Source organism: Chrysemys picta, chromosome 2 (genome assembly GCF_011386835.1).
Source record: "Chrysemys picta bellii isolate R12L10 chromosome 2, ASM1138683v2, whole genome shotgun sequence".
NCBI lineage: Eukaryota > Metazoa > Chordata > Testudines > Emydidae > Chrysemys > Chrysemys picta.
The window spans coordinates 278,878,238-278,894,255 of record NC_088792.1 but is presented as its reverse complement, the minus strand read 5'-3'; positions in this window follow the sequence as shown (position 1 = coordinate 278,894,255).

Below are 16,018 nucleotides of genomic sequence, written 5' to 3'. Positions count from 1 at the left end.
CAGCCACCAAACTGCTCTTGCACTGGGGTTTCAGAGCCAGGCTGCTTACTATTCCAGCCAATCAGGTGGTGTGGCCTATTAGGCTGTCTGTGACAGGCCAGCTGCGCTCATTGGGTGCTCAGAGACTGGTTCTCCAGGCCCTGCTTCCAGACTGGCTCTGCTGCAGTTCCTGATTCCTGACACTTATAACAGGACCCTACCAACAGTGAAGTGTGTTGGTTAAAAGAAGCAAACAAAATGCTCAGAAAAACAAAGGTCCGTCCCTGACGAGCTCACAATCTGATGTTAGCTGCAATATCATTGATAGTAGATGTGATATCAAGTGAAGGGGGAGGAAGGAAGCAGGTTACACTGATAATACACTGAGGGCCCTAGTCACAGACCTAGACCCAGTTGTGCTAGGTGCTGTACAAACACAGAACAAAAAGTCTCTGCCATGAAGGGCTTACAATCTAAACAGACAAGACAGACACAGGGTGGGGGAAGGGGGATAATAATTAAGATATATCAGTGAAAAGGTAAATCAGTGCAGATCTCTATAAGTCTGAAAAGTGAGTTTCATTTCCATGCAGTTTCATGCTTTTGTTTTCAGTGGGACATAAAGAGAAACATAGATTATATTTAATTTTTTTTATTGCCATAGCTATTTTAGGCAAAACAACTACTGATTTCTGGTACTGCAAAACCGTGGAGAAATAATTAGTGGGAAATGTTTTAGTTAAAAATCTGAATCATGAACATTAAAGTCAATGGTTTGTAACAAAGCTTCGCTCCGGCGTTCAGGGCATGCAGATTCTGAGACAGGCGCACTGTGATGCCTGAGAACTAGTTTGGGTGTATGGTGAGGAAAGAAAAGGGGTGAAATTTAGGGTGAAATAGCAGGAGAAACTTGCTAAAGTTGATTTCTGCAGTCTGAATCTCGGATAGTCTCCTAAAGGAAGTGATGGAAGACTCATTTCTTGAGATGCTTTAACATGTCCAGTCACTAATATATAGAAATTAGTGGGCAAAAATCTCAAGTTGGCAGGTTCTTGCACTGAACAACTCAGCACATCTTTTCCATCTCAGGCTTCTGTGATTCTGTGAAATGAGTAGAACTGATAAAAACACAAATATAGTGAACATTTTGAAATTTTCAAATACTTTTGTTCGACTAGGTGTTCAGTGTGCTGATATCTTTGCTTTTCACGGACATTGTTGTAATCTTGCTTTTATTTCTGAAAATCAAATTTATTAAAATGAAATTTCCATTTTGAATTTTTTAAAATGTTGGTTAAAAAAAAGTTTTGATTTTTGAAAAATCCCGTCATGTAGCTAATCTGACCAATCAAAACTCTCAATGGAAAAGGAAAAAATAACAATTCCCCAGACCAATCAAAATGGCATACATTTCAATTTTTAAAAATGTCCACATTTAATGGAAAAAAAGTATAGAATTAAAAATGTCAACCAGTTCTAGAAATGAATAATAATACACAATATGAAAGAATGCAACATGTTTTTTACGTGACTTCAAATTCATTTTTATCTTCTGCCTCATCATTACAGATTACATTCGTTATGGGCCAAATTCTGAGGTTTTATTTCAGCTTTTGTTCAATCTGAACTCTCATTGATTTCAGTGGGAGTTGGCTGTGTGAGAACTAAGTAAGGATATTGGGATTTGACCCTAAGAGAACAAGAATTCCATTTGCTTTGCAGTAATTCTTACACTATTACATGAAGAAGATGCGTAGGATGCTTCATCTTAGATGCTTCCAGATATAACTGATTTTGAAATGATCCTACCAAGACATATCCCTTCTGGGGACTATGGTTATTGACTTAACTATCCAGGAGAGTAACTAGAATTGATTTAGACCCTGTTCCAAGATGATCCAGTCTGGGATTTTACTTGAGATGCTCACAGGGAATTCATTACACAGGAATGAGTAGGTTAATGAAGCCTTCTGTCTGTGTGATACTAGTTCAACTTTGCTAGCCATCGCTTCTCAAGTGTGGCAGCTGTGGCCAACTCCTAAAAGTAGCTTTTTTTAGACTTTTGGAACAGTCTCTAATATCTCCCTTGCAGCTGCCTAAAAAACATTGGTGGACATGGTCAGTTTACATTGGGCATTAGTGCCTCTGTTTTAACTGCATGTACATATGCATGCAAGGGCGGGAGGGTTCTTTAGTAGTTAGACCAGGTTGGGCTAGGCATTAGGACTCCTGTATTGTTACCAGTGGCTTTTGGGAGACTGAGAGCAAGGCCATCAGCTGTTAGTATCAATCAATCTATCTGTGGCACTTATCTGTCCCCCAGTATCTGAACATCTCATAGTCTTTAATGCGTTTATTCTTACAACACCCCTGTGAAGTAGGGAAGTGCTGTTATCCTCCTGTTGCAAATGAGGAACAAGGGCACAGAGAGAGATCATTTAACCATGGTCAAACAGGACACATGGTCATCATCCAAGAGGTCATTTTGTCTGTGTTCCTCCAAAAATTCCATTAAGATGTCAAAACGAATCCAGGGCTACATAATGTATGTTAACAACAATGCAGCTGTCAGCTAAAGATGATGTCAACTTTTTAATAAACAACCTCGTAAGCAATATGAAGAGTGTTTACAACACAGCTATAGCCTCTCTGAGGAGTTGAAATGATGCATCCAGTCTTCTCCTAGCAGTGTCTATTTTCTTTTCTAGCATGACAACATTCAGAGAGAAGCTGCAGTAACCAGAACCCTGTGAAGTTCAGGTAGATGGCCAGATTTTCAGAAGTGTTATGTATTCAACAGGTCCTACTGTGGCAGAGATGGCAAAATTTTCAGAAGAGTTCGGCACCCAAAATGCTGAGATGTTTTTAAAATCTGGCCACTTATAATCTGGCCACAGGTTCCTAAATGAGAAGTCAGTCTCTTGAAAATCTGGCCCTATACATGCATGCTGAGCACTTCTGAAAATCCAGTCCAGAAGCAAGGCAAGAATCTGAGTCCTGTTCACAGTAACAAAATACACTGAAGTTTGACTTGTATTTGTAGGGTCCAGTCCTTCTGAAAGTCCCCTTTCAGCCCAAATCATCCCATCTGACCTGAGGGAGGGGAAAAGGACATAAACATTAGCCATGACATTTGCTTATATCTTAACACCAATAATCTTGCTACCCAGAACTACCTACCATCCAGTTCTAAACCTTTCTCCTTTTTCTCTGATATTGGCTCCTTGAGAAGGTGCCATCTTCTGCCACCATCAAATTCCAAGCCATAACATGACACAGAAGTGGCCCTTCTTGGGCTGGTGTCTGAACTTCTGCTGGCTTTGGGAAGGAAACAACCCCCTACGTGGCTGCCATTAGATTTCTTTGTAGCCTCCAGACTGTGGACCATCTGAAGAATATTATGCACAAATGATTTATTGTAGGACTGAATGGGGCAGCACTCCGCTATATCCATGTCTTCCTATCCAGCAAAGCGCCTCATTATTAGATCCCTATGATGTAGAGTTTGGCAACACTATTTTCCCCTCCTCTTCTTTATATGAGATCTCTGGCAAAGAGAGAAGGATGCTAAGGACTCCATGACCAACCATTTATGATGGCGCCCAGCACTGTCTTCTTCACTTTTGAAGGCTCCACCATCAGTACTAGGATGCCCCAAAGCCAGAAAGAAATCAACAGAATGATGAAGCACAGCAAAGGTGGCTCACACTTAATCCAGGTCAGACACAAGTGACGTTAGCAAGTACCCAGATAGAAGCACCGTGGACCTGGCTAATACTCTGGTCTCACCAGTGACTGAGGATATCAGACCAGTGGGTTGCCAGGTGTCCGGTTTTCACCCAAACACCCAGTCGAAAAGGGACCCTCCCAGCCCAGTAAAAATGAGCAAGTGAGTAATGGTGGGGGAGAGCAAACAACGGAGGGAGACAGTGAGTGGGGCGGGACCTTGGAGAAGGGGCGGGGAAAGGGTGTTCGGTTTTGTTTGGTCAGAAAGTTGGCAACCCATCAAGTTAGACTGAAGCCTCACAGTCATGCTGGACTCTTCCAGCCTAAGTCTTTGAAATTCTCCTTGGCTAGGGTGGAGTGTAACCAGTGGAATAACTCCCTCCAGAAAGTTGGGGGAGAAGGAGACAGACACTTCATGCAGCGCCATGAGATGCCTCTCTCGGCCCCCAGTAACCAGCAAAAAAGTTACTCCAACTTTTTTCTCCACACAATCCTTCATAAAGGCACTTGCTTTGCCCTTTGCCAATGGTGCCGGCCTTGGCTGGCTCCTATGCTGTGCTCCAGAATGACTGTGGTGAAAGTCTACATACAGTCAGCCCTCCCCTTCTATCACCCAGGCTCCCTTCTGACCATATTAGCAGGCATAGCATGAGTCTTGGGTGTACAGAGAGGAGAAAACACTGCTTGGACTTTTCATGCTTCTTCATAATGTTATTCTGTGTGTTTAGATCCCTTGGATAAAATTGCTTTGCGCTGTTAGGAAAAAAAACACAAAGTATTCGATACAGAATCAGAGGTCAGTTCATGGCAGATGCCATTTGTACAGAGTTATCCTTCAGAACTGAACCACAACCTACGGAGGGAGGAATGGGGAGAGTATAGAGCACAAAAAGAGGTGGGAGGGACTAATAAGCAGTCAGTTGGAGACTGGTGGAAAGAGACCACCAATGCTGAGAAAGGATGGTAGAGTTGAAGGATGGGATAGCGGGAGGTGGATAGGATCAGCCTTGTCTTTCATGACTTAAGTTTTAATTGGGAAGGAGAAGATCATTTGTAATAGTGAAAGGAAGGATGATCTTGTGGTGACGTCACTGGGCCTGAGACACAGATCTGGGTTCAATTCCCATGTCTGACACAGACTTCCTGTGTGACCAGGGGCAAATCACTTAATCATTCTCTGTCTCAGTTTGCCATTGTTGGTAACGAGGGGATAATTCTTCTGTCTCCCACCCACTGACTTGCCTTGACTGTTTAGACTGTAAGCTCCTTGAGGCAGGGCCAGTCTCTTCCTGTGTGCCTAGCACACTTGGGTCTGATCTTGGTGAGGGTATCTAGGCGCTTCCATAATATACATAATGTTTCTCAAGGAAGAATAAAACTGAAAGATGGGGACAGTTCATACTGGAAGAAGTTCATGTAATGGCAGGATTTCCTGCCATGCCTAGTGGAGCAAGAGCAGGAACAGAGGAAGTGAAGGCAAAGGAAGAGGAAGCCAGAACAGAGGGGTGGATGGTGTTGTGAGGAAGAAGAGGGGTGTCAGGAGCAGAAGAGAGGGCAGAGTTGAAAAATTTGTCTGACAACAGAACTGACAAAAGAGCAGGAAGGAGGGGAGGTTGGGGGCCTGGAAGCTAAAAGCAGCAGAGAGGTTAGTAGACTGGCTGTCACAGAAATCTCCATATTTATCCCACTTCTGATGCCAATTAGTGCCATTCACCAGAGTGGCTTTTGTGTGAGATCTGGCAGCTAGGAACTGGGCTAAATCCACCAACTCCTTTCAAAGAGCCATTCATTGGGAATGTCTTTTGGCCACGATCAGCTTGGGCTAGATTTGAGCTGGCAACAAACTCTGCACCTCACATCCAATCCCCTGAGCCATTCAGGTCTCTCCATCCCCCCAACAGACTCACTCTCATTTTCTATGTACTGTTTTATCGTTCTGCACTCATCCTTGGCACTGATCATTCTCTACGTAATGGGCTGCATTTCAACGAGGGATTTATTAACATGGCTTATGACACTGTTCACACTGGAGTGAGTAATAGCATCTTTCAATAGCACTGAAAGCACCAACAAAAGCACAGACAAATGGATATTCCACTTGTTCTCTTTGGCTCCGGCAAATATCTGTCAGTGTTATCACTGTGCTTACATGAATCAACGGCTGCTTCTGCACGTGTGGGGAGATGACCCATTCCATTCCTCACAAGAAGCAAAATGGAGGAGCGTTAGGAGGTCGCGACCAAGCAGCAAGATTGCATCAAGATCTCTAAGGGCTATTCCACTCTCATTTGAGTGGGGCACCAGGGGACAGTTCCCATGCCAGTGAAGCAGGGGAACTGTGGTGTAATTGCTACTTAACCACAGTTTTATTTCTGTCGCGGAACAAGATGTTGTTGAAACAGTGAGTGTAGCGCTACTATGTGTCATTTTGTAGTGCATGTGTCATGACTTATTAAATGCATTGAGAAGGAGCTATATTCTATATTAATTGCTATTGTGGTAGCTCCCTAGGAGCCCCAGTTAGGAACTGTGACCCATTGTGCTAGGTGCTGTACAAGTGCGGAACAAAAAAGACAGGCTGTTTAAGGCAGTCAGGATTACTTTCAGGGTGTAAACTTTGCTACGTTGTTAAAGCACAGCAGATCCTAAGGGCAGGTCTACACTACAGAATTACTTCCATATAACTACATCGCTCAAGGTGTGAAAAATCCACACCCCTGAGCGGCATAGTTATACCGACCGAAGCACTGGTGTAGACAGCGCTATGTTGGCGGAAGAGCTTCTCCCACTGATATAGCTACCGCCTCTTGGGGAGGTGGATTAACTATGCTGACGGGAGAGCCCTCTTCCATCAGCATTGAGTGTCTTCATTCACGTGCTACGGCGACACAGCTGCATCAGTGCAGCGTTTTAAGTGCAGACCTGCCCTAAGTGCAGTGGAACTGCTGCTATTCCTTTGCGCAGAGAGGCAGGCTCTGGAGAATGACTCCCAGCAGATTCAGTGGTGGGAATTGGCCAGAGGAGCTGCCACTGATCCATTAGCTTGATCCCCAGCTACCAGGTGGTGGCAATATGCAGCCTTTCCACTCCCGACCATGTATTCTTCATTCCCCTGCTATCCCCAGCCCAAATCTATGAATTCGGTTCAGGGTGGGAGACAAGCAGGCAGCCTCCGTGCTCAAGAGGGAAAGAGTGATATATATGCTTTTCCTTTCAGCTACAGAGATGAATAGGTCTCTCTCAGCCCCTATTAAATTTCAGAGCTGTGTAATCAAGCTAGAACTATTGCTGTCCTTGTGGCTATAAAAAAAAATTGTTTATAAAGTTCCGCTATCCTTTTTATCAGTTTGACTTATGCACACCGTGCTGCTTTGGTAGTGAAGGTAGTTGCCATTGTTGGGAAGTAACTGCAATGAAAGCAGTGAGTATACACAGATGTAAATGAGGGCAGATTTGGGCCCAAAGTTCCAGGCTTGAAGATATATATTAAAAAAACAAGGCGGAGGAGGGCTAGGGTTAGGCTGATCTATGATGACAGGAGATTGCAAGAGTGTGGGAAGCAAGGTGACTGCATGGTGGCGTTGAGTGTGTGTTTGTTATTGAACTGTTTCAAGGGGAATATCATGGATTGTTTTTTAGTAGTGGCATGTTTTTATCCGTACACTTAGGGGCTGATACTGTCCCCGTTTGCTCACCCTGAGTAGTATGAGAGGAAGGATTGTCTTGGGTTTAGGGCATTAGATGGGGACTCAAGTTTTAATTCCTGACTCCCTGGGTGACCTAGAGATTGATACATGTGCTACAGCCTTGGCTAAAAGACATACGTCTTTTAGCTCCTGCAGTAGAGCAGGGATCAGCAACCTTTGGCATGCAGCCCATCAGGGAAATCCCCTGGCGGGCCAGGACGGTTTGTTTACCTGCAGTGTTCGCGGGTTTGGCCGATCGCAGCTCCCACTGGCTGCGGTTCACCGTTCCAGGCCAAGGGGGACTGCGGGAAGCGGCGGCCAGCACATCCCTCGGCCCACGCCGCTTCCCGCAGCTCCCATTGGCTTGGAACACTGAATTTCAGCCAGTAGGAGCTGCAATCGGTTGAACCTGTGGATGCTGCAGGTAAACAAACCAGCCCGGCCCACCAGCGGATTTCCCTGACGGGCCGTGTGCCAAAGGTTGCCGATCCCTTCAGGAGAGGCTCATAGGTTAAGCTCCGGAGGTCCCAAGTTTGATCCTCGTCACGGCTGAACAAGATCTGTCGGCATTCCATGTGTGCATGCAGCGCCTCTTTATCCTGTAGGATCCTGAACTGCAGCTCACTGCATGCAAGATACAGATTGTCCTCCCGAGGAATGACATGGGGAAATTTCTCTGAGGCAAGCCTCAACATTTGCCTCTTCATTAGGGAGTGGTGTAGGCCAATGTGTATTGTCAGCAACTACCATCCTTGGTAAGTGTGTTAAAAGCGTGGGCAGCAGGTGAAGCTTCACCTGGGGAGGTTAGCTTCCTGTCCCACCTCTTCTGCCCACGGCCCTACTCACACTCCACCCCGCTCCACCCCAGGCTCTGCCCTCGCCCCCACTTGGCCCACTCACCGCATTCCTCCTCTCCTCCTCCCTCCCCCCGCGAGGCCCCCACTGCTCACTGCGTCCCTCTTCTCCCTCCTCCCTTGTGAGGCCCCCACCACTTGCCACATCTCTCTTCTCCTCCCCCCTTTCCTGCAAGAACCCACTGCTCACCACGTCCTCCTCTCCTCCCCTTCCCCGCGAGGCTCCCACTTCCCGCCACATCCCTCCTTTCCTCTTCCCCTCTCCCCCTGTGAGGCCCCCCTTGCCTACAGGGACACAGCGAGCAGCAAGGGTGAAGGAGGGACACGGCGAGCGGCAGGGACCTCTGGAGAGAGGGGGTGGAGTGGAGAAGAAGAACTCAGCCAGGCAGTGGCGGGCAGTGGGGGCCTCGGGAAGGGGTGAAGCAGGGACGGGAAGATGCGGAGCGCAGGCGGGGCCACCAGGGTCCAGGCATCTGGCAGCAGTGGCTGCACCAGGAGAGGCTTAGCCTCCCCTGGCCTATTATACCTGCAGCCTATGGTTACAAGGATATTGTGCCCTGAATGAAGCTTTAAGAGCTGGAGTCAGTCAGGGAGCTCAGGAGTTTACAATGCACGGTGCTGCTGAAATCCTAGCTTTCTATATTTGTGCTTCAGCTTCTCAAGTTGGATTTTAGTTCCTACAAAGGGCCAGATCCTGCAGTCCTGATTTAGCCAGAATCCCAGCTCAACAGGTGCAAGCTCAACAGCACTGGATATTTAAGTCGTCTCTTCTTGGAAGAGACCCATATTGGTGGCGATCGTGTTGGCTTTATCCTACATTGCCCACAGCCATTGTAGTCCCCCATAGCCTCCCTGCCCATTCAGCCTTCGGCCTTTCTGTTGAGAGACTCGATAAAAGTATCAGTTATTGTTACTGCCTGATGCTGCCGCACATCCAATGGGAAGTGTGCTGGGGCAAGCAACTCCTTTCACATAGGCTACCAAGGAGATGAAAATGACTTTGGGTCACAGCCAACCTTTGAAGCAGGGACCTATACATTCAAAGCCCCATATCCCATTATGAGTCCCCTAAGCCACCCAGTTCCCTTGTGCACCTTCACTTGCTTTATATGTGTAGTAATTTCTTTGTTCTCATATTCTGTTCAGTAAATAAGCTACAAAAGGAACAGCAGATACCTGCCTGCATATACAGTCACTGTGTTGTGATGCTATATTGAGGGTGTAACTTTCTTCGAACTGTCAGAGACCAAAGACAACATAGTAGCTTGCCTGACCCAAGTTGCCTAGTTCCTTAGGGTACAGTCTCACCACTATAGGTGCAATGCATGCATGTTCCATAACTGTTAATAGGTCTTGCACATGCAGTAAGGATTTGATTCCTCCTTGCATCAGCTCTGCAATGTTTTGCTGGTAGATTACTTCACATTTTTCTGATGGATTTTTCCACTCACTGAGAAGACAGCCAACAATAGTGGCTTTAACATTGTGCAGAAACATTCTTTGACTCGGCCAGTCTCCGCAGAGTTAGAGGCCAGTCACTAAAACCTGGAATCACATGTGGCCTCTGTCTCTTGCTCGCGGATGTACACAGTCAAAAACTTTGTTACATTTCAAGTGGTTACATTTTGGCTTCATTGGTTGCTTTGTATTGCAGTATAATACCAAACCCCACCTCTCCCACTGAATAGTGAATTTTCTCTACCTCTCCATCCCAATCATCCCAGGGGATTTTATAAATGCTAGTTCCTACTCTGCAAATCACAAACCAAGTTAAAGAAGTCATCAAACAAAAGGCTCCCCTGAAATGAACAAGCATCCGTTGTGTACTGCCATCATACAAGGCTGTTAGAATCTCATCCCCAGGGGCCAATTCTCCCCCGAGCTGCACAATGTGCACTTACTAAAACACATAGTAATTATGTCATAATTGCTGCACGACAGCTGTGGCAAGGGAATTGTGGGGCTGGCACTTGTTTCATTCATTGAGAGGGAGGAAGGGTGGAAACAGTGTCAGGAAATATTAAGAATTGGGGATACTTATCTCCGAAACCCCATAAAAGTGGATTAATTTAGTTTGCTGCAGTTCCAGTAATATCCAGTTAGATTATCTCTTCTGAAGACCTAGTTTGGTTAGAAAGCACCAACATGTCTTCAGTTCTTGCCCGTCTTCGGTTGTGGTCTAACTTGAACTGACTTGCCTGGAAACTGGAGTCCTGCTTTATTGTCTCTTAGCTCCACCCTCCTTTGGTCTCAGCCAATCAGACCCCTCTAGCTTTCCAGGCTGTCTTTTCCTCAGTTTTTTTTTTTAAACTTTTTTGGTTTTTTTAACCATTGATAAACTTGCCCGCTTGGCCTTGCCTGACCAGAAGGAAGTGAGGGGCAACCAGCACCAGTCACTCAAGGAAAAGAGGAGACTACAAAAGAGGAAAGAAACAAAACAGACTCATCTTACAGTGTCCCCATTTGCATCCTTGAGAAGCTGCCATGCCGCATTCCTCTCACCATATGGTGCTATGCAGGTCTATACATCAGCAGCTCCCCAAAGCCCACTTAAACAGGAGATAAAATATGCAGTGTTGCTGTAGCCTGTTGGTCCCAGGATATTAGAGAGACAAGGTGGGTGAGGTAATAGCTTTTATTGGACCAACTTCTGTTGGGGAGAGAGACAAGCTTTCCAGCTTACACTGAAGCTGGAAAGGTGGAACAGATTGTTTAGCATAAGCAGTTAACACATTTCAAGGGACCATGCAAGGTGAAGTGGCTCGTTAACACTGCTCCAGTCACAGGGAGGAAAGGAAGGAGAGGGAGTAAGCAGCTGGGAGGAGTTGTTAGTGGGTTACAGATTGTTGTGATAAACCATAAATCCAGTGTCTCTAGTCAGTTCATGATTTTTTGTTTCTAGCCAAGTTATGAACGTAAGCTCCCAGGCATGTCTTTTGAAAGTATTGTGCAGGCTTCCTTTGAGGATGAGGACTGAGAGATCAGATGTGGAGTGATCACTTTGTGAAAAGTGTTCACTCACAGGCGATGGAGTGTTTTTGTCTTTAATCATTTTTCTGTGCAAGTTCATGCGAGACTGTAGTGCTTGTCTGGTTTCACCCACAAAGTTGTTATTGGGGCATTTAGTGCACTGGATGAGGTACACCACATGTTGTGATAGGCATGTGGGGGACCCATGGATCTTGAAAGGAGTGTTGTGGGGGGATGTTAATCATTATAGCCATGGAAATATGTCTTCAGGTTTTGCCTCTGTTGTTCATAGAATCATAGAATATCAGGGTTGGAAGGGACCTCAGGAGGTCATCTATCTAGTCCAACCCATTGCTCAAAGCAGGACCAATCCCCAGACTGATTTTTGCCCCAGATCCCTAAATGGCCCCCTCAAGGATTGACCTCACAACCCTGGGTTTAGCAGGTCAATGCTCAAACCACTGAGCTATCCCTCCACCGTGTTCTGGCCGGGTCTGGTGCCACTGTGATTTCGTGTGTCCTGGTCTGTGGGGAGCTTGCTTCTGATGATGAGCTTGGAGAGGTTGATTAAAGGTGAGAAGAGGGGGTTCAGGGAAGATTTCTTTCAGGATTGGGTCCCCATTGAGAATAAATTATAGTTGTTTGATTATATGGGTTCTAATGTAGGGTGGTAGGTGACAACTATGGGTGTGCGGTTGGAAGGGGTTTTATTTCTGTATTGAAGCAGGTTCTCGCAGGGTATTTGGGTGGCCCATTCCATGATGCCATCTACATTTCTGGTGGAGTGTCCTTGTGTGATGAAAGCGGTTTTGAGTGTGTTAAGGTGTGTATCCCTGGACTTTCTCCTTGGAGCATGTTCTGTGGTATCTGAGTGTCTGAAGTCCTCCAATTAGAATAATCTACTATATTAACTTATTAATGTCCCCCCGCTTGAATGATTTCTGGACTTACCTATAATGTATGATATGGCTTTTGGCATGTGTATTTTGTTTTACTGGAGAAACTCTCTATATCGCTTTGTAGGTAATTTATAATAATATAAGATAGGTATTCTCTAGTGATTAAAACAGAGGAGTGGGCATCAGGATTCCTAAATGTCACAATATATGGAACCAGTCCTCAAATATGAGGTGTGTGTATTTTTTTTTAAGTTACATCTACATGTAAAGAAACTTCCACACACCTTGAATTCCAGCTTTGTGTTGGTTGTTAACCATCCAATGGTTAACACAACCAGACAACTAGTGGCTGAATAATATATTTCAAGCAGACATAAAATTACATTAGTTTTACTGGTGATTTGCTGTCATGTTTTTTTTTTTCTTGCCTCTAACATAATCTCCCCTGGTGACACAGGCAAATCAGTTAATCTCACTGGGCCTCAGTTTACTCATCTGTAAATTAATATAATCCAAGTTGCCTGCTCTATAAGGCTGTGTTACGAGGTTTAATGCAGTATTGTTTCCAATGTATGTTTGAAATCTTTATATACAAACGTCAACTTGAGGGCAAAGTAATATAATTATAATATCCCAACTGGTATTTTGCATTGTCAAACATAAAAAAAGCAGTTAAGAACCACTGGGAGAAAAGATTAAAGAAACAAGCCCACCTGGCTGTTTAGTGAATTCATCTGTATTATAGGTGGAGCTGGTAGTGCCACCTATTAAGGTTGCCCGACACTTACCATTATGAGACCCTGTTTTCACTTGCTTATAACTCCGCCAAACTGTAATAATTTGGGCTAAAATGTTGTGTGCCAGGTGCCTGCCTTGGGCTGATTTGGGGGATGGGAAATTTCAGCCAAAATGATTCAGCTGTTTCCAAGAATGCAAATAGGGAAAAATAAGTTTGTACATCTTTAAAAAGACTGCTAACCTTTTCTTTGAAAGCCTAGAGTCTTCGTGCTCTGGAGTAGCGACTTGAAATTTGGCAGGGGAGTTGCCTTTGTTCCAGGGATGTGCCTTCTGCTGTTCTCCATGAAAATCTGTCCAAATTGGGCCAAGTTATAAGCCACTGAAAAATCAACTTTCACATACTCTCTAGGGACTTCTTTAGATTTCAGGTGCTACATTCCTCAAAGATTTCATCCACACTGGCATGCTCCAAACTGGGATTGAGAAGAACTTTCCCTGCAGTTGCAGTTCTGAGCTGTTGATGTCCCAGTCTGAGAACCTGAAATGAGAGCAGGGAGCCTGTATCTCCTGCGTTCTCAGTGACCCCATGCGATGCCCAGGCAGCGTGGAGGAGGAAGGTTGCCTGATTCAAATGCAGGTGGCGCAAGAGCTGGACCCGCTGGGACCAGAGGGCTCGGGCAGCGGGAGTAGATTGTGACAAAGAGCCACAGAAGGTGGGGAGACTGGAATTGGAGGCTGGAGGGGTGGGGAGAGGGAAAGTAAAAGTGGGTGCTGGAGGGAGTCTGGAAATGGCTGGGCAAGGAGACTGGGACTGAGAACCATTGGGGTGTAGGGTAGGAGGGAAGTGGAAAGGGGAGACAGATCGGATTTCATTGGAAGTTAGTTGCCTAGGCACTCTTCAGAATCTTACTAAACTGCACCTTTACATACCTAAGTATCTTTAAAGATCTGGCTAAATGCCTGTATCACTTCCGGAAATGCGATGTAGCTGTCCTAGTCACTTAGACCCAGATTCGCAAAGGTATTTAGGTGCCTAACTGTCAATGCTGAGCAGAGCAATGCCTGGACACGGTTACAAATCGGTGCCTCAGTTTCCCATCTGCAATATGGGGATTAAACCTCTTCATCTCATGACGTGTAGTGACAATAAATTTGTGACGCACTCAGCGACTGTAGTGAAGAGTGATGTAGAAAAGCCAGGAGGAAATTGCGAATTCTCTCTCCAGCAGGGCCGACTCCAGGCACCAGCGAAGGAAGCAGGTGCCTGGGGCGGCAATAGAAAGGGGCGGCAGTCCGTCCGTTATTGGGGCGGCACGTCCGGGTCTGCAGCGGTAATTCGGCAGCGGGTCCTTCAGTCCCTCTCTTCCTCTTCGGCGGCACTTCGGCGACAGCTCAATTGCTCCGCTTCAGTCTTTGGCGGCACTTCGGCGGCAGCGCAAGCACGTTTTTCTTTTTCTTTTCTTTTCGCTCTTAGGGTGGCAAAAAAGCTGGAGCCGGCCCTGCTCTCCCGAGTGGGGTTTGAGTAGTGTGCGTTACGTAAGCCATTGGGCCTCACGCTGAACAATGAGGAGAAAGCAAAATATGAAATTAGCTGCTTATTAAGTGAGCACCATCCACCCCGTACACTGAATGAGGCAGGGGTCCTGCGGGGTAAAAAGGATGCAATCATGTAATTAAAGACTATCATAATATGTATACACAGGGGAGCCGAATTAAGGCTCCTAACTTTTAAGGGCTTGATTTTGCTATCAAGTGCTTAATAATGTTCGTTTAGCTTATTTTTTGTGGGTAATATTATATGTATTTTGACAAATTAATAATAATAATAAATAATATAGAAAGCAATGAATTATTGTTTTTTTTCTGGCACTCTTAATTTTTGTCTTTACCCTCCAGTTGGCAAGGCTGTCAAATGCTTTTAAACAGCCACTTTTACCACAGTGGCCTAAAAGAAGTGAATCAGCTCTATTTTCTTCAGTCATGCTGAACACACATTCACCTTTGCTGAGAAACGGTGTAATCTCATTGCTGTGACCCCTGCCTGTCCTCCCCTACCCACTGTTTAATTGCTCCTTGGTTGCATCATGTGTGAAATTAAATTGGGGGCAGAGACTGCGTTGTTTCTCTGCATAAAAGTTGCCTACTTGCACTCTATAGGGTGCTGTAATATACTTCCATAGCAATTAATAATCATGCATTCTAAAAGGGCTTCTGCCTCTTTAACTTATCTGTGGCCACAGCATAGTATTATTAATTTATTTTTATCATTATATTTTATTATTTGTATTGCAATAGCAACTAGAGGACCCAACTGGGATTGAGGGTTGTACAGGCAGATAGCCCCAGATCCTCAAAGATATATGAGCCACTAACTTCATTGAAATCAATGGGAGTTAGGCATCTAAATACCTTTGAGGGAACATGCAGCCTTAATTCTGGTGTCGTGCAAGTATGTACTGCTGTGAGACAACCTTTAATTATGGAATCAAATACTATCTCTCTAATAACGTTCTATTACTAAAAAGGGTTTTTGTGCACAAACATAAAGACCCTTGTGCCTGGTTCTCCACCTTTGCACGTTTATACCTGAGCAGTGTCAACACCACCACCAAGGTGATTGGGCCATTCTGATGTGGCCGCAATGTACACCCACTCATATGACACAGGGATAAATGACTGCAGGAGGTGCAGGGTGGTGGAGAATCAGTCTCATGGACTTCAGTGGAACTATGCATGTAATTAAAAGAAGTAGAATTTGGCTCAGTATTATAAGCAGGGTTGAGAATTAAAGTGGCCAGATCCTCACCTGGTTTGAGTGAGCGTACTGCCATTGAAACCAGTGAAGCTACCCTGATTTAAACCAGCTGAGGATCTGCCCCTGGGCAATATATTCAGCAGGAGCAAATCTCACTGTTATTACTCACACGAGCAGTTCATTAGTCTCACAGGTGCAGTTTAAGAGACAGCAGTCAGGTTCTGAGCAGTTTTGAACATTGTGGCTGAATGCTCAAAAGGAAACATCCACAGAACGTGGAAAGTTAGGAGCATACATAGAAGTTAGGAGCTAAATCCTTGTATTCACCCTGTGTGCTTAACTAGTTGTCAGTTAATCTCTCTTTTGCAGGATGCCTCCTGACTTAATAAAAAAAAAATCTACTGCCATGGC